The sequence below is a fragment of the Scylla paramamosain genome, chromosome 7 (genome assembly GCF_035594125.1).
Source record: "Scylla paramamosain isolate STU-SP2022 chromosome 7, ASM3559412v1, whole genome shotgun sequence".
In the NCBI taxonomy this organism is placed as follows: Eukaryota; Metazoa; Arthropoda; class Malacostraca; order Decapoda; family Portunidae; genus Scylla; species Scylla paramamosain.
The window spans coordinates 32913116-32937542 of NC_087157.1; the positions used below are offsets into that span (position 1 = coordinate 32913116).

At 41.8% G+C, this 24427-nt stretch overlaps 1 protein-coding gene and 1 long non-coding RNA gene across 6 annotated transcripts in view; both read left to right on the top strand.

Moving 5' to 3' along the window:
• The window catches only part of LOC135102386 (acetylcholine receptor subunit alpha-like), an 88686-nt gene extending 87737 nt beyond the window's left edge, over positions 1 to 949 (top strand). For both annotated transcript variants that reach the window (XM_064007567.1, XM_064007568.1), the window contains one exon: positions 1 to 949. This exon is cut by the window's left edge and continues 209 nt beyond it. The gene's annotated coding sequence lies outside the window, so the exon portion shown is untranslated.
• An 8910-nt stretch (positions 950 to 9859) lies between these two features.
• LOC135102385 (uncharacterized) lies at positions 9860 to 16214 on the top strand. 4 transcript variants are annotated; one of them, XR_010269642.1, is made up of 4 exons: positions 9860 to 10304; positions 11344 to 11518; positions 11764 to 11871; positions 13327 to 15427. It is a non-coding gene; the product is annotated as an uncharacterized LOC135102385 (long non-coding RNA). The 4 variants fall into 4 exon arrangements; XR_010269644.1 differs by lacking the exons at positions 11764 to 11871; positions 13327 to 15427 and adding an exon at positions 15914 to 16214 and having other exon boundaries at positions 9868 to 10304; XR_010269641.1 differs by lacking the exon at positions 13327 to 15427 and having other exon boundaries at positions 9873 to 10304; positions 11764 to 12112.
• Positions 16215 to 24427: the final 8213 nt, after the last annotated feature.

Here is a 24427-nt window from a genome sequence, read left to right on the forward strand (position 1 = left end):
TCTGACCCCTCCTCACCCCTTCCGTCACCACCATCTACTCTAGCAGACTCAGTTAGCTTCCGAAGACAGGTGCCTAAGAGAGGTGGCATTCACAGGAGCCAGGATACTCGAGGACGGCAGCTGTGGCCAAACAAAACCCTAGACTCTATGTAGCTGCTCGCCAGGTGATCACCAAGCATACATAGACTTCCCTGATACCGGACCCAAGCTTGAGCAAGAAACTCCCTAGTGGCTGTTCAGAGCTCGCCGGTGTGGGAAGATTCAGAGTTTACAGTGGAGACAGAGGTTTGAAGTTTTTTGTACTACTCTGTAACCCTCGTTGACGATCACTCCCCGCCGGGGCTGACGAGAACGAGGACCCTCCCTTCCTTCTTCCCCCCGGCGTGTGCGTAGATGAGAAGATCTGTTTTCTATGAACCATTGAGATTTTGATATATGAACAGTGTTAAGATACTACCCAGTGTAACAAATATGTGCAAAATTTACAGTTGTGTAGACTTTTTTTTTAACTCTCTCTCTCTCTCTCTCTCTCTCTCTCTCTCTCTCTCTCTCTCTCTCTCTCTCTCTCTCTCTCTCTCTCTCTCTCTCTCTCTCTCTCTCTCTCTCTCTCTCTCTCTCTCTCTCTCTCTCTCTCTCTCTCTCTCTCTCTCTCTCTCTCTCTCTCTCTCTCTCTCTCTCTCTCTCTCTCTCAGAATATAGCAGTCAACCATTACATTATCCACGTTCTTCCACCGCACAATCCATCATCGCAGACCGTGTCACGATCATCCGAGTCCTCACCATATCAGCCCTATCACCACCACCACCACCACCACCCACCACCACCACCACCACCACGACCTTCCTCAGCCAGCCATCAATCACCATTCCACTATAATAGCCGTACACCACACCACCAACCCTACCTTTCCTTTCACCACACACACACACACACACACACACACACACACACACAACACACACCACACACACACACACACACACACACACACACACACACACACACCACACCACACACACACACACACACACACACACACTACTGACTTATGTTTATCACCACCATCCCCGCTCACCACCACCACCACCACCACCATCCCCACCTTCACCCTCTCCGCAAGACGGGCTGAACGGTACACACCTGTTGTCTCGAGCACCACCAACACACCACCGTCGCGCGTGGCCGCCCATCGCCCTCAGTGGAATTGTGAACGGTGGTAAAGACAATCATTGACGAGGAAAGTTAGCGGGTGATGCGGTGGAGAGAGAAACATTAACAGCTTGGAAGACTGGGAAGGAAGGAGGATAGGCAGAAGAGAAAGAAATGGTGTGTTATAGAAAGACAGCTACGAACAACTGCCGACCTGCTGCTTCTGCGGCTTGCTGTGTAAAGACGGGTGGTTTTGAAGGAATTTGTTTGTGCGGTAACGACATTATAATTGGCTCTTGCGAAGACGACCAAGGAACAACAAATGACAGCAGAACTCAGTATTGTGAGAACAGGAGTGGTGAGTGAAGGAAACGAGGAGAGTGAAGTGAGTTTCCGAGACTTCAGGACGACGGAAAAACTAACCCATTTACCAGGACGACCACAAACTTTCTAATATTATGAGGACGACAGTATGGGCAATGTTACGAGGACGAACATGGAATGCGTGTATTGTATGGACGACAACGGAACTGATGTTTTGTATTGCAAGGACGACAAGAGGACCATGCGTTGGGAGAACAAGACGGGGTGTTGTGGTGTCACTATAGCAGGGTTGGAGCGCCGCGCTGCTGTTGCTACTGCTGCTCTGTATATGTGTGTGTGTGTGTATGTGTGTGTGTGTGTATGTGTGTGTGTGTGTGTGTGTGTGTGTGTGTGTGTGTGTGTGTGTGTGTGTGTGTGTGTGTGTGTGTGTATGGGCAGCTAGTCCATCCGCTCTTCCCCGTGACTGGCCTCAGCAGTGCCCCGCGGAGGTGAACGAGTCTGCATCAGCGCGCTGCTTGTTCAGGTGAACGAGGCGGCTCTCCACTCCAAGTTGTAAGACACTCGTGTACTTTTGAATATTTTGTATGATAGAATAGACCAAATATCTCGTCTATAAGTGACAGTAAGGAACATGGAGTTTAATCGGGTGAGAATGCTTCTTCGAGAACTTGTGTGATTTAGAATCTGTGAGTGATATCTTAGGCAAACAACTTGAGTTTGCTTTGTAGTGCAGAGCAGGCGAAGTGATTTTTCTGACAAACACTCGCATCGGACCAGCTGGAGACGTGGATACACCAGGAGGGATCTGCCTCCCCTGCGGGGCACCAGCCGGCCCACCGCCGCGCCGCTAATGGTTACCAGATGACGAGTGACAAACTTAAGAAAGATCTGACCCACCGCGGCTCGGCCAGTCGGGCTGAGGCGAGCCGCGGGGGTCGCGGCGCCACCTCCGGGACCCATACTACTCTAACACTACAAATACTGCAGTATTCAGTATTGGAGTCATGATACTGTAAATTGATATATCAAATTGTTGTTGATAATGCTAGAATGATTGACATTTGTGAAGCCAATGGCATTGTTATTATAGAAATGACAGAGTTTGTTGTTAAAACCTATATGATCAGACTGTTAAGTATTTTATGATACTGAAAAATCTGTAATGTAGGTGACACTCAACAATATTTATGCCCAATCACTGAGGACTATTATCGTATGATAATTGTGTAATTGGGGTATTTATTTTTATTGCCAAACTTTATAATAATCCTTGCCTTTGTCTTCTTGTACAGAATATAGAACATCTTGTTGATGCTGAATGTTTAGTACGCTAAAGGTTAGCAGATCTTAGCCTTATGCATTGTTGTAATATGGCTCAGTTTTCTACTCCGAGAAATTGTCTGACGAGCTCAACTTTAGGAATGTATAGGCTGACGGGGACCTTATTCTGCCGCAGCTGTGAAGGCGGCCTGGACGACCCTGTGTGTGTGTGTGTGTGTGTGTGTGCTTGCGTGCGTGCGCGTGCGCACGTGCGCGCACGTGTGTGTGTGTGTGTGTGTGTGTGTGTGTGTGTGTGTGTGTGTGTGTTTGCGCGCGCGTGTACATACGTGCGTGTGTGCGTGCATGCATGAGCGCGTGTGTGTGTGTGTGTGTGTGTGTGTGTGTGTGTGTGTGTGTGTGTGTGTGTGTGTGTGTGTGTGTGGAGGCATCAGTGTCGTGCTTCCCCTTCAGACGCAGCAGGAGGTGAACGCCTGGAGGGCAAGCGCAGGTCCAGGTCCCCTCCACTAAGAATAAGACAACTCTAGTCATCGCTGGGCCGCCGAGGTCACGCAGCAGAGAAGCGGGTACACCATCATACATAGGATACATTTTTGACCTCATCTCAGACAATGGTTTTTGTATTGTGACCTGAGAGATTTGGATCACACTCCCCTGTTGTCCACTTAGTCGCTACATAATAAGTAAGAATGCATAATGGAACGCTCTGTGACGCTACTCCGACACCCGCTGTTTGAGTTACGGTCCAACTCGGTTAATCAAAATCTCTTACGTTAAGCACCACCCGGAGAACAGCCGCTGCCACACCCTCGCTCTCCCCAGCCATCCAGCAACCCAGTGAGGACGACATAGTATTGCTGGCTCTGAATCGTCTCACTAAATCCCTGTTGCATAAAGTATTCATGATTAGAAATATTCTGGTGAGTGAAATACTTCTTTCTGTGCGAAGTGTTCTCCGCCTCCCTTGTAGAAATTTATTTCCTAATATAAATTACACATCCAGTGTTTATTTATATGGAAAATAATGCTTGGCAGTTTTGATTACGAGGTGTTGATAGGTTTTGAATTAGTGGTGCCGGACTGTTTCCTTCGTGGGCACCGCAGGCGGCCGCCGCACGCTGCGCTGCGCCGCTCTGTGCTGAAGTGTTTGTTCTATTTGATGTTTGAAATTGAAGAACTCACATACTTCTCCGTTGGTGTGATTATTTTTAAGTTATAATGCTATGTACTGAGACGAACCTTGATGCATATATCTATGGTACTTCCACGGTGACAATGCACCGTGATGACAGCCAGCCGGCGCGCGCCGCGCCTCCGTTGTGCTCAAAACTTCCACCAAGAGGACCTCATTTGGTCCTTTTCCAAAACCGTATGAAAAAATAAATTAATGCGAGATCAAGACTTTTCTTTGTACATTGATGTTAGGCTGAGTTTTTTGCGTAAGCACGAAAATCCCAGCCATTGAAGGTGTGGATGAGCGCCGCCGCCGCGTCGCTGCGAGCGCCCAGGCCGCCAGGACTTTTGGGACAAAGGCCGCGAGCTGGACGACGCGACTTTCGCGTGTCCCATATTGGACCGGCACCAGCAGAGCGGGGCGGGAGGCTCGCACGCTGCCACGGCCACCCCGGAAAACTACTGGTCACGATCAGAGTGTTGCATTAATCAGTTTTACGTTGTTATAGTTGGTTTCATACGAACAAACTCGTAGCTGGTAAAGTGATTTAGATATATTCTTAGTTTACGCATTGATTACTGGTAATGTTAAGTGTTAATCAAAGCGAGTCTGGTAAATTTAGACTTTCTGTAACTATTTTTATTTTTTAATCCAAAAGCATTATGAACATTTATTAGTTTTGGACATACGAACGTGAAATAGAGACAAGTGTACATCATTTTATTCACACACACACACACACACACACACACACACACACACACACACACACACACACACACACACACACACACACACACACACACACACACACACACACACACACACACACACACACACACACACACACACACACACACATAGACATGCACACACCGTTTTCTAAATATGTAATAAATAGGTATTTCGATTATATTTTATTTTGAGGCAAATCAAGTTTTCATAGATGAATGTTTAAAAAGACGATGGTTTGTGGGCGACCCTTTGTAACCCAGGCATGGTGCAGTGTGTGTGTGTGTGTGTGTGTGTGTGTGTGTGTGTGTGTGTGTTTGCTTGCATGTGTGCATGCCGGGGAAGGGCTCAGCACGGTCCACAGTGTGATGCCAGCGAGCCTCGGCCTGGCCCAGAAGGTGTTCACGTGTCCCCTGGCGGGGAGTCTCGCGGCGGCGGCTCGTTCCCGCGCCTCGACACAAGGTTCCATTAACGTTGTTCATCAAAAGTGAAACACATATGGATTGTTTTCTATGTAGGATATCTGGAGATCCTCTTAGTCAAACACAGCCATTAAGAACATCATAGTGGTTCTTAATTCCTATAATCAGTATTAATGTTTTAATTTCAACTGTATATCTCTGTTCAGAGATGTTCCCCTCAGAGTTTAGTGTTGTTACTCATGAGTATTAGAACCCCTCGATTTTTTCAGAGAATAAATTTGAAACATTGTTTGTAAGGAATTGAATTTTGGTGTGCATTGAGCTGCTTTTGTTCTGAGACATGAGCTGTTTCGTGTTGAGTTGTTCCTTCTGACAATGTATACATGAAGCCATCAGTGACTCTGGGCTCTAAGGTGATGCTTCGTGTTGTGCGTGGGCGACCAGCGGCTCCCTGCGGGGGTGTCGGTGTGGCGGGGGAGGGAGGGCGCCGCGCCCGCCGCCGCCTGGGGCTGGCAGGCGCCCGCACCTCAGGGCTGCTGGTCGCGGAGCCCGCCCGGCCCCGCCCTGCTGTCGGATTTGTATTCCGTTGAACTGCGCTCTGTAGTCATTTGTTTATAATTTGCATTTATAGAAGGATGAAATAATATACATATGCAATGACGTGATCATTTTCATGTTCCCTAGAAACCTGTAAAAAATTAGGGGATTTAGCTCGAACATTAATTATTGTTAGTTATCTTTCAAAAGCGTGTCGAGTGACTTGCTGCAGGTGCGTCCCGGCTGAAGAGAGCAAGTCAAGAGCCGCTCTCGTCCTGGTGACGAAACTGTGTGCTTGAATCTGTTGTCGGCATAGTGTGTAATGTCTGTGGCTCTTTCTTTACTGCCAAACTGTTGTCTGTGGAGGCTGAGCAGCCTTGGTCACCGTCTTCCATCCGCCCGCCTCCCGCTCACGTCACGGAACAGAAGCCGCATATTAGTATTGAGTTCCTCCACATCCATTTTTTGTTTCTCATTTTCTGCCTGTCCCGCTGCTCCCAGTTCCGCGTCCCCCCAGTCCACTGCGCCTTCCACGGCACCCACCTTCGCACCCCACGCGTGGCTACTCGGCGAACGCAAGAGAAGCGGGAGGCAGCACACAGCATAAGGATATTCTAAAATCAGGCGCTGTGATTTGTCACTCAACGGTTAGCGAATGTCAGTAAGGTTTGCTGTTTGTCTTCACGGTGATTTAGTGATACATAATAAGCCTTAATAGAGGTCGAATATCTATAAGAGTTCCATAAGGTTTTTGGATTTCACTTGGCGCTCAGTAATTGGAAATAGCAGCCACATTTTACTGGGTCGGCAAGGGGTGGTGACATGGGCAGGGAGGCGTGCTCCATGCCGCGATTCAAGATGAGGACTCAAGTGTGGCGAGATGAAATGAGTGAAGGTGGTGGTGGCACGGGTTGTGCAAACACTGACCACGAAGGGTCTTTGGTGCATGAATACGAGTAGCACAGCACCGCCAGAGCTTTCCTCGTTTCCCATCACAAGACCACAGCACAAGCCACAAACCCTTGGTGGTGAAAGATCGTCACAGTAGAATAACAATTTTTACCATTTTCACTAAGGGCGTCCTAATTTTTTTGTTTGTATATATTGAAATATATTCTTTGATTGTTATTAAAAACTTATTCTGATCGTACTTGAATATGCATACATTAAAGAAAAAAAATGTTTTGCCAGCAAATGCAGACAGCCTTGAATGTGCTCTAGAAAACCTGCAACATCCATACCGCTCCTGAAAGGCCGGATAACTGAAACAATAAAAAAGATAAAAAAAAAAAAAAAATTACTTACCGTCATTGCACTCGTTTCAAATCACAGTTTGGTGCAAAGTATCTAAGCTTTCGCAGAAAATAACATCTTTTTAAGTTGCTAAGAACGAAAAACTGCTCAACAGCTTGTGGGCGCAAGATAGCGCGAATAATGATTGCATAATTAGATCTTTTGTAGTCCCTTGATGAACGACTTGTTAACTGGAGCGACCACTGTTTGTATGACTTAGGCGTGAGTGTCATCTTTGTATGCCAAGCCCTCTCTGTAATGGACCGTCACTAACCAAAAGGTCCATGCCCCTACGAGGGCAATCTTAAACAACAACAAGAGTGACCGAGCCAAGCTGTGATGAAGGGTTCAGTGCGACGTGAAGCAGCTCGGGAGTGCTCAAACGCCACTGGCTATACCCGGCAGTCCATATCATCGCCTTTTGGTCGAAGATAGCGGCGCCGCAGGCAAGCTTATTGATTTCCTGAGGTGAGTAGAAGGCGGAACGTTCAAGTGAACAAGATTGAGATGAACGGAGATCGACGGAGTGAACAATTTAAACTTGTCTAATTATGAAGTCTTGTCAACTAGTTTCACGCATTCAAACCTGTCCAGACTGTTGTGGTAAGGGTAACAGCTGCCCTTAGTTTAATTTTGAAAGTAGCCTTCCGACTATGCTATAAAAAGGGGACCGCTCCTTTACACACTCCACACAAAAGGCACATCTACAACATTATCGTTAAACACTATCATGTTCTTATCTTACAATCACTAATCTCTATTTACAATTCTCTACATCCTCAGCTTCCTTCCTCGCATAGTTAACAACAATTTTCAACACTAAAAGTAATGTAAGAAACCTTTTATAAGCGTCTACAACAAAGAAAGAGATTAAAAGAATAGATTTTGCAATTTCTAGCCAGTATAATGTTTAGAGGTGGATGCAGAACAACAAGAAATGTCTCTGAGTGGTTAGAGATAAAGGAAAATGTCAAATAGCAGTGAAAGGGTTAAGTAAGTGCTTATAGTTGGCTTGGATAGAGACATGTTAAGTGTGAGTAGGAGATGGATGTGTGTGAGGGAAATGAGAATATAGACAAACACGTAGACAAGCCAGCTATAACCACCTCCATAACTGTCTGCATAACCACCCATCTACCCTGCATGGAGCGCTAGAACTACTCACATAGCTACATCCTCTCCACTTTCGCTCCCCAGTTTGATTCCTACTGTATCGTGATGCTTCTCCCTCAATATACTCTTCTAAGTCCACTGACATGCACCACCACTTGCCACTCCTTGCTCTTCACGATGCCCAGTGAACCACACGTAACGCACTCCGTCTCCTCATTAGACGAAACACACACTAGATGATTGATGTTATTATTACTTCTATTCTAGACAACCTAACGATGCTCATTCTCCATTTTAGAGTTCCCCCTTCCCTTCCTACTGACGTAACGGCACCATGTTAATGTTGTTAGTGTGACAAACTACTAATCAACCAGTCAATCAACCCTTCTCTATTTCCATAATAGGCTGCACTGCGAATAGGAAAAAGTGAGGGTTGGTAAGTTCAAATCCTCGACCAGGAACATCTACCCGCTACACTCCCTCACAATAATGTTACAATCAATACTATATCAACTATTCCCTGGCGAATCACTCGCTCCTTGCTGATTCATACTTTCCATAATCCATCTCATAAACACCTACATGGCAAAGATAATTATTTTACATATAAGTGACGGAGAGATTTATGACTGAAGTATAGTAAATGTTTTCCTGAAATGCTCTCTTCCTTTCATGAATTAGAAACCAAGGTCCATATACAATTTTTGTCGTGAGGAACATGGTAATTATTATTTAGAAACTCTCGGGAGGAAGTTGTTGCTTACAGATTGAGTGTAGGAAGGATTTGCTTAATAATGTAACCCAAGAACTAGACAGGTAAAGGTGAACTCAGACAGGTAAGTGTCCGCTCACTTCCCAGACTTCGATGAAGGTAGGAAAGGATCAAACAGATTGGAGGAATTCAACCTTACGTCATGACATCAAGAAACTACAAGAGGAATGGAGGCAAGATCGCCATTTAGGGAGATTTCGGTCAGTGAGTAATTTACTATGTATACACATGATGAAAAATATCTGTGAAGGAAAACTTACGTGAGAGTTGTAGATTACTTGAAATAATATCAACAACTTAAGTCATGTATCGGCAAGTTATATTAAATAAAGAATTATATAGTGTAAAAAAAATAAAGGAATAAAGCTAAGCGTACGAGATACAAAATCATGCAACAAATAGATTAAAGAAAAGAAGAAAATATGAGGACGTAAGAAGCAATACAATGCAATAGAGGGCGCGGAGAGGAAGAATTTGACAGAGAGAGAGAGAGAGAGAGAGAGAGAGAGAGAGAGAGAGAGAGACTCGTTAAAACAGGTCTATTTGTCCCTGTAGCTTTTGAAAACAGGCCGTAGGAATGAATAAAACGTCAAAAGAGACCGCCATTTGCATCAGCTGACGTAGCCCAGACCGAGACTCAAGCCTTCCTTGTAGTGTGATTGTCCGGCAGCTTGTGTGATGTGATTATTCATATATCTGCCTCCCTACACACCTGGCCGGCACTCCCACGGCGTGTATAGAGACTCAGGTGTGTTGTGTAATTATGGGGCACTTGTGGAGGTGAAAACTGGAATATATTGACTGTAATTATTACACACACACACACACACACGTTTTTAGAGTAAACGACACACACACACACACACACTAGCCTTCCTAATCCTTATAATCTAAGGTTAATCTGAATATCACGTCCGCGTTACATATAAGCACGAAACTCACATTTCATGGAGAAGGGTTCAGTGACCTTGCCATAAACGTAAAAAAGAAAAAAAAATTAAGGGGCACGTGTCTGGTATGGTTGTAATAGCACTCGGGAGTGTGGAGTTCGATGTTTTCTAAGTCCAGCGAGCTCTGCACCATTCAAGAGTAAACATTGAAATGATTTTTTGTTTATAACTGGGGTTTGTGGGTAGCCTCATATTAGGATTTCATGGTATCTATACACCAGATCCCTCCAATCACGCGCTGCCATTCGCTAGGCCATTCGTGCGGGCACCAATTACGACTCTCCACGGTAGGTTTAGTTACACCTTTCATTTGTTTTTAGGGACACGTCAGGTGTTCTGATATAGGCTCACTGTCATTTATTAATATGGCTGGCTAGTGGAGGGAGATGAAGAGAAAAGTGCCAGTGTTTGGGAGGAGGAAAACTCACAGTGTGGGCTATTTAGCCACAGCATTGTTTAAGATGCGGCATGGAGACGTGAAGAAGGTTTCATGTCTTTATCAACGAAGCCGCTAAATTGTACCCACCGCCATCGGTCTGAGAATATCAGCACAACACTGGTAAGGCTTAACGGTATATTTTTTGGAGCTTCCTCGTTGGGTTAGGTTATGCTAGGTTAGGTTAATGTCCTAGCGAGGGGGGGGGTCCTGGGGGGCGCAGCCCCACCGGCTAGATTAGGTTGTCCTAGCGAGGGAGGTGTACAGTGTAGGTTGGAGAAAGGTTAGGGAAATTCGAAATATTAAGGTAAATTTCCTTATTTTTTATTTATTTATTTATTTTTTTAATGCTCATGTTTCACTTATTTTTCATCCCCCCCAAAACCCCCGATTCCCCACAGGCCCCCAAGCTTGTTTGAGGGGTTAAGGGCGAGAATGGGGGGCGGACCTCTTATCAAGAAATACCCAATCTAATATTACAGAATAATTTAATGTGTATGTTTGTCTGTTTTTACCAAGCAGGCAGATAGTTTAACACGTGTCTGTCCACACGGAGGCGGCCCGGACAAGGCGCCAGACCTTCCCAGTAATTTATTTATAAGATTATGGATAAGGATTATGTAACAGGGAAAGATTAGGGATAGGAATAGGATTAGGAATGGCTGATGGGTGATCCTGCTGGTCAAGAGTGGGCTTAACTAGACGAGATGGGAGAGAAAACCATTTATGGACTACTACGGGGGAACAAGTGAATGTGTGAATGTTCTTGTTTGGTAGGTGTTGAAAGCTGTAGTTGCCTCTTGTAGGACGTGCTGACTGTAAGTACCTCACGTTTGTGACTTAACTTGCCTGTGATCTTGTAAAATACCTGTTTGCATATTGATCAAGTTTGCAGAGTTGAATTTGAAGTGTTTGAAGCATGATGACAGACGCAGTGTGTTTTAGTACTTGTTTTGGTAAATACTATGAAGATTTCCTCGGCTTTATCTTAGTATTCACCTTAATTTTCACTTGTTTAAGCAAAGTGGCAGATTTAGTGTCGCAATAATAGTTTTAAGTGTTGTTTAAAATGATTACCTAACCTAAGCTAACCACACTCTAACTTAACCTAACCTAACCACACACACTAACCTAATCTAACCTAACCACACACCCTCCCCAGCAGGCATGTCACAGCAGGAGATGGCATGGCATCTCACACAGGAGGGTGTCACACTTGTCATATTGGGAATACCACCAGGAAAAGAATTCGGAATTGATGTCAACTTCTGGAATGTTGGGGAGTGGTTCCGGGGAGAGAAGATGATCCCTCCTGGCCTCCATTTAATTTATTCCAGGTGTGTGTGTGTGTGTGTGTGTGTGTGTGTGTGTGTGTGTGTGTGTGTGTGTGTGTGTGGTCAATAAGCTAACCAAACTTACCTGTGTGTGTCTGAGAGAGAGAGAGAGAGAGAGAGAGAGAGAGAGAGAGAGAGAGAGAGAGAGAGAGAGAGAGAGAGAGAGAGAGAGAGAGATCCATACATTCACATATATTCCTGCCTTACAAATACCACCACCACCACCACCTCCACTTCCTTCTCCACAGTGCAGTCAGCCTTCAAGGGGACACAGCTCCATGCACAGGTTTCTTCCACTTGTTCCGAGGTTGTGGTTAGGCATTATGACCCAGCTGCCAAGGACTTGAAGGTGGAAGGTATGTGGATAGGTGGATAAGTGAATGAGCTGGTGGATGAGTGGATGTATATAGATGGATGGATGTGTGGGAGAGTGGGTAAGTGGGTGGATTGATGAGTGGTTGGGTGGATGAATTAATTGATTTTTTGTACATTTCTTATTTTTATTTTATTTTGTGTATAATTCTTATTTTTTTATTAGTTTAGGATTCTCTCTCTCTCTCTCTCTCTCTCTCTCTCTCTCTCTCTCTCTCTCTCTCTCTCTCTCTCTCTCTCTCTCTCTCTCTCTCTCTCTCTCTCTCTCTCTCTCTCTCTCTCTCTCTCTCTCTCTCTCTCTCTGCTGGGGGTATAGTGTGTCTGTGGTGATGTGGTGCTGTTTGTGAAGGCTGTGGGGCTATTTGTGAGGCTCCTGTGGTGTGTGAGATGTCTGTGGTGGTCTGTGAAGGCTATGGGGCTATTTGTGAGGCTCCTGTGGTGTGTGAGAGGTCTGCAGTGGTCTGTGAAGGGCCTGTGGTAGGTTGTGGTGATGTTTTGGTGGTGTCTTAAGGCTGTGGGGCTGTGTCAGGGATTGTGTCAGAAGTTGTGTGAAGGGCTGTCAGGGGCTGTGGAGGGCTGTGAGGAGGTGGAGGGGCTGCTGTGTGTATGTCTGTGTGTCTTGGAAGGATCTGAACCCAGCTATTGGCATTAATTCTGCTGCTGAACAAACTCCACCTGAAAAATGAGAAAATTAATGTCTGCTGCTGAACAAACTCCACCTGAAAAATAAGGAGAAAATTAATGGCTGGTAATAATATAATAATAATAATCTGTATTTGAATTAATGCCTAGTAATAATACAGTAATAATAATCTATGTCTTTCTGTCTGTCTGTCACTATATCAGGCTGGTAATCCCACATGGGAAAGCCTAGACAAGGAACACACACACACATGCAAACACGGTGGTAGTAGTAGTAGTAGTAGTAGTACAGTAAAATCCCTCTTATCCGGCATCAACGGGACCACCGACATGCCGGATACTTGAATAGAAGTGAAATTATGTCCACAATCACCACCCTACACTCACACATCTTACCATAACAAAGATCAGATCAGCTGCTTAAGTGTAAGCACAACACGCTTCCTCTTTTCTACAACTTTAGGCATGATGAAGGCGTCAGGCGATAAACAGTGCACACGCGGGACTGAGTCACTGAGTAAACACAGTGCAGTGGGCCACAGGTGGCGCAAAGCAGTGTGCTCTGGTGGCGAGGGGACAAAGTATGCCTCGCGCGGGAAATTTTAATCGATTTTATGAGTACACATTGATTTTTATTGATTTTAAGGCTCGGGGAAAAATGTGTTGGATACTTGAAGCTGCCGGATACTTGAATGCCGGATGAGACAGATTTTACTGTAGTAGTAGTAGTAGTAGATGAAAGAGAAAGATGATAATGATACTAATATTTTATTTATTTATTTATTTATTTTCTGTAGGAGGGTCACCAGTCAAGGGCAACAAGGATCTAAAAAAAAAAAAAAAAAAAAACCGATGCCAGTCCCCAAACAGGGTCCAAAGCAGTCGTCAAAAACTGAAGGATGAGTGTTGAAACATCCCTCTTGAAGGAATTCAAGTCATTGGAAATACAGAAGCAGGGAGAGAGTTCCAGAGTTTACCAGAGAATGGGATGAATGACTGAAAATACTGGTAATTCTTGCATTAGAGAGGTGTACAGAATAGGGGTGAGAGAAGGAAGAAAGTCTTGTACAGCAAGGCTGCGGGAGGAGGGGAGGCATGCAGTTAGCAAGATCAGAAGAGCAGTTACCATGAAAATAGCAGTAGAAGATAGCTAGAGATGCAAGTGCAACATTGCAGCTATGAGAAAGAGGCTGAAGACAGTCAATCAGAGGAGAGTTGATGAGATGAAAAGCTTTTGATTCCACCCTGTCTAGAAGAGCATTATGAGCGGAACCACCCCACACATATGAAGCATAGTCCATACAAGGACGGATAAAGCCCTTGTCCAGAGTTAGCAGCTGGAAGGGTGAGAAAAACCGGTGGAGACGTCTCAGAACACCCAACTTCATAAACACTATTTTAGCGAAACATGAGATGTGAAGTTTCCAGTTTAGATTATAAAAGGACAGAACGAGGATGTTCTGTGTAGAAGGGGGGTCAGTTGAGTGTCACTAAAGAAGAAGGGATAATTGTCTGGAAGGTTGTGTCAAGTTGATGGATGAAGAATTGAGTTTTTGAGGTATTGAACAATACCAAGCTTGCTCTGCCCCAATCAAAAATTTTTGGAAGATCACAAGTCAGGCATTCTGAGGCTTCCCTATGTGAACTGTTTATTTCCTGAAGGGTTGGACATCTATGATAAGATGTGGAAAAGTGCAGGGTGGTATCATTAGCATAGGAGTGGATAGGACAAGAAATTTGGTTTAGATCATTCACAAATAACAGGAAGAGAGTGGGTGACAGGACAGAACCTTGAGGAACACCACTGTTAATAGATTTAGGAGAAGAACAGTGACTGTCTACCACGGCAGCAATAGAATGGTCAGAAAGGAAACTTCAGATGAAGTTACAGAGAGGAGGATAGAAGCCGTAAGAGATTAGTTTGGAAATCAAAGCTTTACGCCACACTCTATCAAGAGCTTTTGATATGTCTAAGGCAACAGCAAAAGTTTCACGAAAATCTCTAAAATAGGATGACCAAGTCTCAGTAAGGAAAGATAGATTACCAGTAAAGCAGCCTTGACGGAACCCATACTGGTGATCAGATAGAAGGTTGTGAAGTGATAGCTGTTTAAGAACAATCTTCCTGTTGAGGATAGATTAAAAAACTTTAGATAGGCAGGAAATTAAAGCAATAGGATGGTAATTTGAGGAATTAGAATGGTCACCCTTTTTAGGAACAGGCTGAATGTAAGCAAACTTCCAGCAAGAAGGAAAAGTGGATGATGACAGACCTGAAAGAGTTTGACTAGGCAAGGTGCAAGTACAGAGGCACAGTTTCAAAGAACAATAGGAGGGACCCCATCTGGTCCATAAGCCTTCTGAGGGTTTAGGCCAGCAAGGGCATGGAAAACATCATTGCAAAGGATTTTAATGGGTAGAATAAAGTAGTCAGAGGGTGGAGGAGAGGGAGGAACAAGCCCTGAATCATCCAAGGTAGAGTTTTTAGCAAAGGTTTGACCGAGAAGTTCAGCTTTAGAGATAGATGTGATAGTGGTGCCGTTTGGTTAAAATAAAGGAGGGAAAGAAGAAAAAGCAAAATTATTGAAGATATTTTTGGCTAGGTGCCACAAGTCACGAGGGGAGTTAGACCTTGAAAGATTGTGACACTTTCTCTTAATGAAGTAGTTTTTGGCTAGTTGGAGAACAGACTTGGCATCGTTCCGGGCAGAAATATAAAGCATACGAGATTCTGGTGATGGAAGGCTCAAGTACCTTTTAAGGGCCACCTCTCTATCATGTATAGCATGAAAACAGGCTGTGTTAAACCAAGATTTCGAAGATTTAGGAAGAGGAAAAGAGTGGAGAATGTACACCTATATTCCAGACTACTACTACTACTACTACTACTACTACTACTACTACTACTACTACTACTACTACTACTACTACTACTACTACTACTACTACTACTATTACCACCTCCACACCTGACAGAGGGACCATCTGCTTCAGTTCCACCTCCTCTACATGCAGAGTGAGGGAAATCCACTTCCTCCAAAACTCAGTGGATATGGGCAAAGGAATTAATCCATTTGGTGCAAGTCTGAGTGGATTCTCTCCACCTCATCCACACTTGTCCCTGTTGGGAGTGGAGTGTGTGAGAGAGAGAGAGAGAGAGAGAGAGAGAGAGAGAGAGAGAGAGAGAGAGAGAGAGAGAGAAACAACCCTAAACTAATAAAAACAAAGAATTATACTCAAAACAAATTAAAAATAAGAATTATATGCAAAAATCAATTAATTCATCCACTTATCCACCCAACCACTCATCAGTCCACCCACCTACCCACCCATCCATTCATATACATCCACTCATCCACCTATCCATATACCTTCCACCTTCAGGTCCTTGGTAGCTGGGTCATGATGCCTCACCATAACCTCTCTGGAGTGGAACAAGTGGAAGAAACCCATTCATGGAGCTGTGTCCCCTTGAAGGCTGACTGCACTGTGGAGGAGAAGGAAGTGGAGGGGGTGGTGGTGGTAGTGTTTGTAAGGCAGGAATATATGTGAATGTATGGATGAATCTCTCTCTCTCTCTCTCTCTCTCTCTCTCTCTCTCTCTCTCTCTCTCTCTCTCTCTCTCTCTCTCTCTCTCTCTCTCTCTCTCTCTCTCTCTCACCTGGAATAAACAAAATGGAGGAGAGGAGGGATCATCTTCACTCCCCTGAACCACTCCCCAACATTCCAGAAGCTGACATCAATTCCGAATTCCGTTCCTGGTGGTATTCCCAATATGACAAGTGTGACGCCCTCCTGTGCCAAACTTACAAGAAACATTTCACACATCCTCAAACATAATCCCACACCCAAAAGAATATATATACATTACACCCCCAACACTTCCAGAAACGCACACACCATCCCAAACCCTCTTAAATCAAATCTCACCTTTCGAGAGTAAACCAGAGTACCAGTGAGCTTTATGCAGCTTTATGCACACACTTCAGTTTGCCAGGCTTTTCTTTCAGAAACCTGTGGAGAGAAGTGTTAGGAGCAAGAGAAGACGCCAGGAAGAGACTCGGCAAAGTACTGAAGGCTGTGAGAGAGAAATTGAGGTGTAGGGTTGTTTTAGGGATATTAAGGCTGTGATAAGGGACTTTGGAGGTTGTGAGGGGCTGTGTAGAAGGTGGTAGAGGTTGTAAAATAAATGTTTGGTTTGTGAGGGACTGTGAGAAAGCTATGAGGGGAATCTGGGTACTGTGAGGACATGTGTACTTAGTGAGGAGCTAAGTAGAAGTACAATCATAATAGTTTGGTCTAGACTTGGGTGGCTTCTGTAACAAAATTCATTTCCCACCTAATGCTCCAGTGCACATGTGGACTGGAGATGGAAGGCACTAATTAGTTTCAGCCACTTCTCTGTACATGGAAGCTTCACATTTTCTGATTGCAAGACTTGATATATTGCCCTACACACTGGTGAGACAATCATGGACATTTTTATCATTACCACCAAAAACAAATACAAATCTGAAAACTTAACCCAGAAAAGGATGACATCTAGAAATAAGTAGCCAACCAATCCTGCCCTCTGTTATCTTGTTTTGTGGTTCTTGCTTTTCTTAAGTTAGGTTAATCTTGGTTAAGGCAGATAAGTAGGTTAGTTTAAGTTAAATGAGTTTGCCCTACATCTTTAACGATGAACTTTTTAAAACTGCACTTTAAGAATTTTTTACTTGTTGCTAAATAGCGAAGTGTCAGACACATTCAACGGCAGTCACAGTTTGACATATGTTTGTCCCTTTTCTGTATGAGCTAAGAGCTCATCAAACTGCCCCTCACTGAGACATAGCCACTACCTGAAAGTAGATGGATCCTCCTGTCTCGGCGCTCTCAGTAGTCGAAAGGCTACTTCTCTCCTCCGCTCTGCTCTCCTCCTCAAGAGCCACTGACAACCCCACAGCCTCTTCAAGTTCCTGCTGCTGCACTTGCAACAGTGCAACAGCAGCGGCTTCATCCTTTGAGGCCATCCTGACTACAACACGTGCCAGCTTTTGTTTTTATGAGGTATTTACCACAGCTCGACTCAGCACCGAATCATGCTGCTCACCGAAATATCGGCTAGCACCAAGCCAGCACCTTGTCAACGCCCAGCCAGCTGCAAAATCACCAGCGCGGGATGGTATCGGATTGAAAATTCCCGGGAAAAAAAAAAAAAACGCTCGTGTGACTGCACCTTTAAAAGCCTGCTATTGGTTTGCTAGTAGCCAGATTTTAATAATTTCTATCCTCAAAATAAGCATTTCAGCCCTAAGCAATAATTATAATAGTCCTCCAGGCTTATTTACTGTTTCTTTATTATTCCTTACATGCTTACCAATTATTTTGTTATCCCGTTTCTCAATATTAAATATATATATATATATATATATATATATATATATATATATATATATATATATATATATATATATATATATATATATATATATATATATATATATATATATTATATATATATATATATATTATATATATATATATATATATATATATATATATATATATATATATATATATATATATATATATATATATATATATATATATATATATATATATATATATATATATATTAACTTTTTATTCTGTCCTTTCAATAACTATCGTGTGTTATTGTTTATTATTATTTACGCGTTTATTAATTATTATTTTTAATAATAATAATAGTAGTAGTAGTAGTAGTAGTAGTAGTAGTAGCAGTCTGCCGCTGGATGTTGTCTGTCGCTTCATTCTGGCGTCTGATATTCTCGACCAGATGCTCATGCGTTACCCTCGCATTAGTGAATTCTCCCTGAGCCCTGCGTGGCATCTGTTGCGTATTTCATTCCTCATGGGGGTTAAAAGATGTGTGCGCGCGTGTGTGTGTGAGCATCCCGAATACCGTTTGTTTTCGCTCACCACCATGTTTGTCTCGGTGTCTGACGCTATTTGTTCAATAAATTAATCAAATTAAATTAAATCAACTCAACTCAACTCTCTCTCTCTCTCTCTCTCTCACTCTCTCTCTCTCTCTCTCTCTCTCTCTCTCTCTCTCTCTCTCTCTCTCTCAAACACACACACACCAAAGGGTAGTTACTGGGGTTTCATGTGTGGAAAGGTAACAGCTATACAGAGCTTGGTGTCGTGAAATGTAAGGTCTCTTGCGTGATTTTCTTATGTGTTTAGTTCCACTTATTGAATTAACTAAGAACTAGTCTATTTGTTTATTAGTTTTTATACACCCAAGTAGGAAACCGACTTCCCAAATACAAGGGAGAGAGAGAGAGAGAGAGAGAGAGAGAGAGAGAGAGAGAGAGAGAGAGAGAGAGAGAGAGAAATGTAGAAGTGTAATGTGCTGTGAGACGACCATGGACAGAACAGCAAGTAAAACTGATGACAGCCAAAAATGGCAATGAATGACGTCTCGGTGAAAAATGGCAGCTGGCGAATAAGAAACGCTAGACATTTAAATGCACGGTATCAAGAGGTTGGGAAGGCAAATACGATCATGATGAAAACTGCTTTATTCAGTTATGTGATATAAATACATGCAAGAAGCTGCTAATGACTAATACAAATTTGCACAATTTTTTTTTCTCACTAGGTAATACTTTATTTCTTGCTATTAGAAAAAAAAAATTAAAATCAAATAATAATGATAATCTCATGTTGAAAATTTCACCAATTTCTATTTCACTAACATCTTCATAGGAGTATAGATGCTGTTTATGATAGGAATACATTATATGTAATTTGTTACATGTAGTTCAGAGTGAAATTTGCACTATTTATACTAGAACATTCTTCAGTTATAGTTTTCAATTCCATATTGCAAAAAAGTTACATTCACTAGAAGTACACACAATAAATATTTTGTGTATTGCACATAATGGGACGCCACAGTCCCACTGAGGGAGCACTCTCTCTCTCTCTCGCTCTCTCTCTCTCTCTCTCTCTCTCATCACCTTCTGTACATGCCATCAGAAGCCCCCTGTGGCATCTGGGATCCACAAAGGGGAGCACGGCTCTGTAGGTTGCTGTATGACTTCAGGTGGGATTATTGTAGGAGATTGACCATCACTGCTTCAACTTTGCTTCAATGCTGCACTGATATATGCTGTCTTTCTGCCTAAAAGTGTCTGTAGACTACAAGGGAAATAATGTCAGCCAGGCTACTCAATTTCCAACCTTGTCATACAACACACAGCTTAAAGAAAATGAAACCAGTCTATATAAAATATAATCTAATAAAAAATCCAAAGATTCACGTACAGAAGAAAACACACACGTACGTATAAGATGAATGCTGGTCAGAAAAAAGATTACTAGACACAATGAATGTAATATTTAAACTGAAAATGATCCAAATCATCTGAGAGCTATTTGGCTGTCAGACAAGGGATCATTTCCCTTACAGAAATGGATGCAGCAGAATTTATTTTTCATAGTGGTCTATAGATACACGTGTCTAGATACACACAAAAATTATTGGGATATCTATAACTAGTGGAATGTGCACATGAAGTATGGAGCACATAACCTTAAATACTAAGTTATCGCTAGTGTAAAAAGCCATGGAAATCAGGTAAAGGATTATACTGTTCTAGAATGCTAGGAAAATTAGTAGAACTTAAGAAAATTGAAGTCACTCATAAGCCTTATCATTCAATTATTAAAAATTAAATTTCATAGTACCAGTGATCACTTCAAATTTCTTTGAATTTCTATGACATTTTGCTAACAGAGAAATAAAGCTGACAAGAAAACATGAGAGAGACAGGACATACCCTAGTTGTACCCAAAGCCGCAAAGAACCAAAGCAAATGATTGCCTCAACCACTTCAAATGAATAAATAATTGTTGTTAAGGACTGTATTGATGGAGCAGGACCCAAGGTGAGCTACCGAGCAACAGACAACTGATCACCAGTACCTAAGAAGTGTTTTATAATGCACCCAATAGAAAATTACAAAAAGAAAGGAAAAAACAGAACCTTTGTGCGGCTCCCCAGCGACAGACGTGCCGAGTAGAACCAACATACTATAATGCCTCTCCATACAGAGATCAATTGAGCTCCAAATGACCAGTTTACTGTGTTAATGCCTGTCACCTGAGCACCATAAAGGGTTCCAAACATAATTCTGGTTGAGTAAATTAAACTTTTCATTGGATAACCCATTCATATTTTATAGCAAACTTTTCATCACACGTACTGTAATAAACTTCTACTCGGAATTCTGTCAAAGATGAGCCAGTTACCTCCTATCACCCCAAAGGAAGCCCAAGACAAAACCATTAACCTTAATTATCCCAAATTATTAATTTTAGCCACAGATAAATAATCAGACTACTGAGCACCTGTCCCTGGCATTCCATAAGATGGCTCTTCACACTTTAAAAAATATCACAGATGATGGTCACAAAGTAATGCAACATATAAACCAGAAATCATAATATATAATAATAAAATCCATATCCACTTGTTACACATTTATCTTTGGATATTGATGACTTGTAAAATATAGGAAATAATTTAAGTTTTTACTCATTTTCATAAGCAGTTTTATAATTCAAACTGGCAATATATAGTATATAATATACATAACATATTAGTATTAGTTTTCAGCCATATACACCACTGAAAATCTAAGAGTTTAGTCAGATCTAAGAAAAAGTTAATAGAATGTTAAAGTAATATGCATATGATATGTATGGTATTTGCTTGAGCTTACATAGGAATAAGAAAACTTTTGATGGAAAAACTCAAAATTTGAATCTATTATTAAGAAACTCACATTTTGACAGTTTCAGAAAACAGTGCCTGTGAACTCTGTCAGTGGTAAATAGAATAAATTTTAGAACAACAAACACTGTACAACAGTTGACAGACAATTAGTTTATCACCATTATCAGCATACTATTCATTTGACCTGTATTTGTAATAAGTGGCCAGTCAAATTAATTTGAACTCCACATGGGCAAAGGTGATCATTATGGCATGCTTAGTAAAGATGTCATGTCTGTTGAGCGTCCTGTCAGTGGTTTCATCCCTTGCCATGTCCATCATGATTACTGTTTCACACAAACTCTCAAGTGTTTCAAAGTACATTACACTGGCTGGGAGCAGGTTAGGTCTCCTCCAAGTAATATGAAGACTGAAGAAAATATAGGGCTTCACTGTGAGTGGAGTGTTTTGCACTCCTGACCAGGACTCTGTGTACATGACATTTCACCAATACCATCATAAGGGTCACTGTGGAATCTAGCCAACTCTGGTTATCCTGCCAATATACATTTATCAAAATGGACTGCATTTAAATAATCTTTAAAGTAGAATTTATATTGTTACCATGAATATGTGCATGTGCAAGAGTTAGAGAATTCAAGACATATCAAGTAATCTGCATTGTGGTGTACATGGCTGCCTGAGCATTAGGTTGAGAGTGGTCTGAGCACCATTGCGGCTCACTACTCACGCTGTCACGACTAGGGTACGAAGAACAAGAAAAAATGATATATTGCAGCACTCAAATGCAACCAGCAAATTAGCAGCCCTTTATAAGCAAGGGTTACTTCACAACAGTGATAGCTAAATAAAAACATAACAATAAATAAGCTACAAACCCTAACTAGATTCTTCTAGTCTGCAGGGTGTGACTTATTGCCTAATATAGTACCGTAATCTGCTACAGGACTTCATGTGTGGCACCCTGTCTTCAAGTAAAAAGTATGCTAATAAACTATGAATTGCTGATAGAAAAATAAATATATAAAATAAATGAATAACAATGAACTGAAGCACAGGAAAATGAAGTCATTTACATTGTCATAAAAGTGAAATAATAGTTTTCATGACATTAACAGCAAAATCAACTATTTTAGCATCACTTTTGTCTGCATTGAAGATCTAAAGACAAACTAATTATGCACTATTGATTTAGACTTATCAAAAATATGTGGTAACTGTAACACAAAAGCACCTGTGATGGCATCATATGTACATAGTGCCAAACTCTAAAAATGGTCTATAGATGAGGAGGGATGGGGGAGGATGGGAATAGGGGAAAGGGAGGGCAGCAGGAGATCACTGACTGCAGCAAAGGTGTGGTACCAGATGTTGAAGTGCAGCCAAAATTTGTAGAAACCGTTGTTGTCATTTACAAGCTATTACAACCCTGCACCACCGAGTAATGTGTAGGAAAGGACTGTTGCCAGTCAAATATTTCAGTCCATACAATTTGGGATTACTTGCTTTCAGAAGATTCATTACTTCAAGTATTGATGCAACCAACTAGTTAAGTTCAGCAGCATGCTCTTAAAAACAGGAACTACTATCTCCAAGTGTATTAGTCAGTAATGTGCTGTCTGTTGTTCCATCAACTACTACTTTTTACAACTAATAACTTTTAGACATTTCAGATTTATTATCATGATTTTTGTTACATAAATTTCCATTCTTATGCTGCACTTGAATAACATCATAGTCTAAAGTATGTACTTGCTCAAGTGACTTCATTTCCCATTAAACTTTTAAATCACCATTAACTGTTGTGGTTTTCATTACAATCTGGTTAGACCTGTATGCAACAACACATCAGACGACAGAAAAGACAGCATGGTATGGCAGCACATTACAGCACGGACACTGGTTTACTAATAAGCATTGCTCAATAGAAGTAACTTCTGTAAGGCACTTGGAATGCACATTCAATTATCAATAAAAATTATAATAAAAAACTTAAAATCTAAACAAAGAATAACATTTGTTTCAATGCTATGCTATTTACTGTCAACTCAGAATATGCACTGTTAAGAATGACAGTACTTGTAAAAATTACTTAAAATAACTATTGGAAGACTTTGTGATACTTGTTGTCACATGAGTTGCGGCTCACAGTGGCTCTAGCAACAAGCTACTTAACCTAAGGATAAATATTAACACAACCTAGAAAACAAATTCTATTAGATTCTAGTAAGTTCATAGCAGTTATAAACTGATCAAAAGAGAGAGAAAAAAAAAATACTGTCCTACATATATGTTTGCAACAAGTGTTGAAACTGATGGCAGTATGCATATTGTAAACTTAAGTGTTTCATAATCTCTAGCGAGGATATGTACTTCTTCCAACAAGTTAATCACATAGCTCATCACCTTGATTCTTCTCCCGTATTCCATATTTACATACTCAATTACACTCAATTATCTCCTTGGTGTCTTAGTAATCTTATCAAGCATTTGCAGAGTAAACCTTATAGTTAACATATCTTTGTCAATAGTTGAAAGGGTAATGAATGGTGCATGACTATTCATTTACTTATTCACTTTCTGAAGCCTCAACTATTGAAAAATTCTTCCATACTTCACAATGATTCCATACATCACAATGAACAACAGCTGCTGCATCATGTCCCTTTTCTTTAGCAATGTCATACACATTTTTACATTGTATATTACACAGTTTTTAGTTTTTTTCTTGCATATATTAATCAAAAAAGCTTACTTTTGTATTTTGCACTAACCTTGCACTTCAACTACTTAAATTGTTGCTACTGCTTCACCATTGTGTCTTGGCGCATCTCCATTTGCTTGAATTGACAGACACTCTTGTGTTATCTGTCATGAAAAGAAATGTATAAATATGTACACATTTTGAAGAATTTAATAAGTTGCATCATAAGTACATTAGATACTTCATGTATAAATAGTATGTGCGGGGAAAAAAAAAATTAGGCACAGATGAGATAAACAGTTGAAATGTTGGGATATGAATCTGTAACGGACTGAATGCATCATGTTACCTACTGGCTTGAAAGGAAGGGAATATGCCTTCAAGACTGGACATTGAGACTAGGCAAAGGCAACTCTTGTCCCAG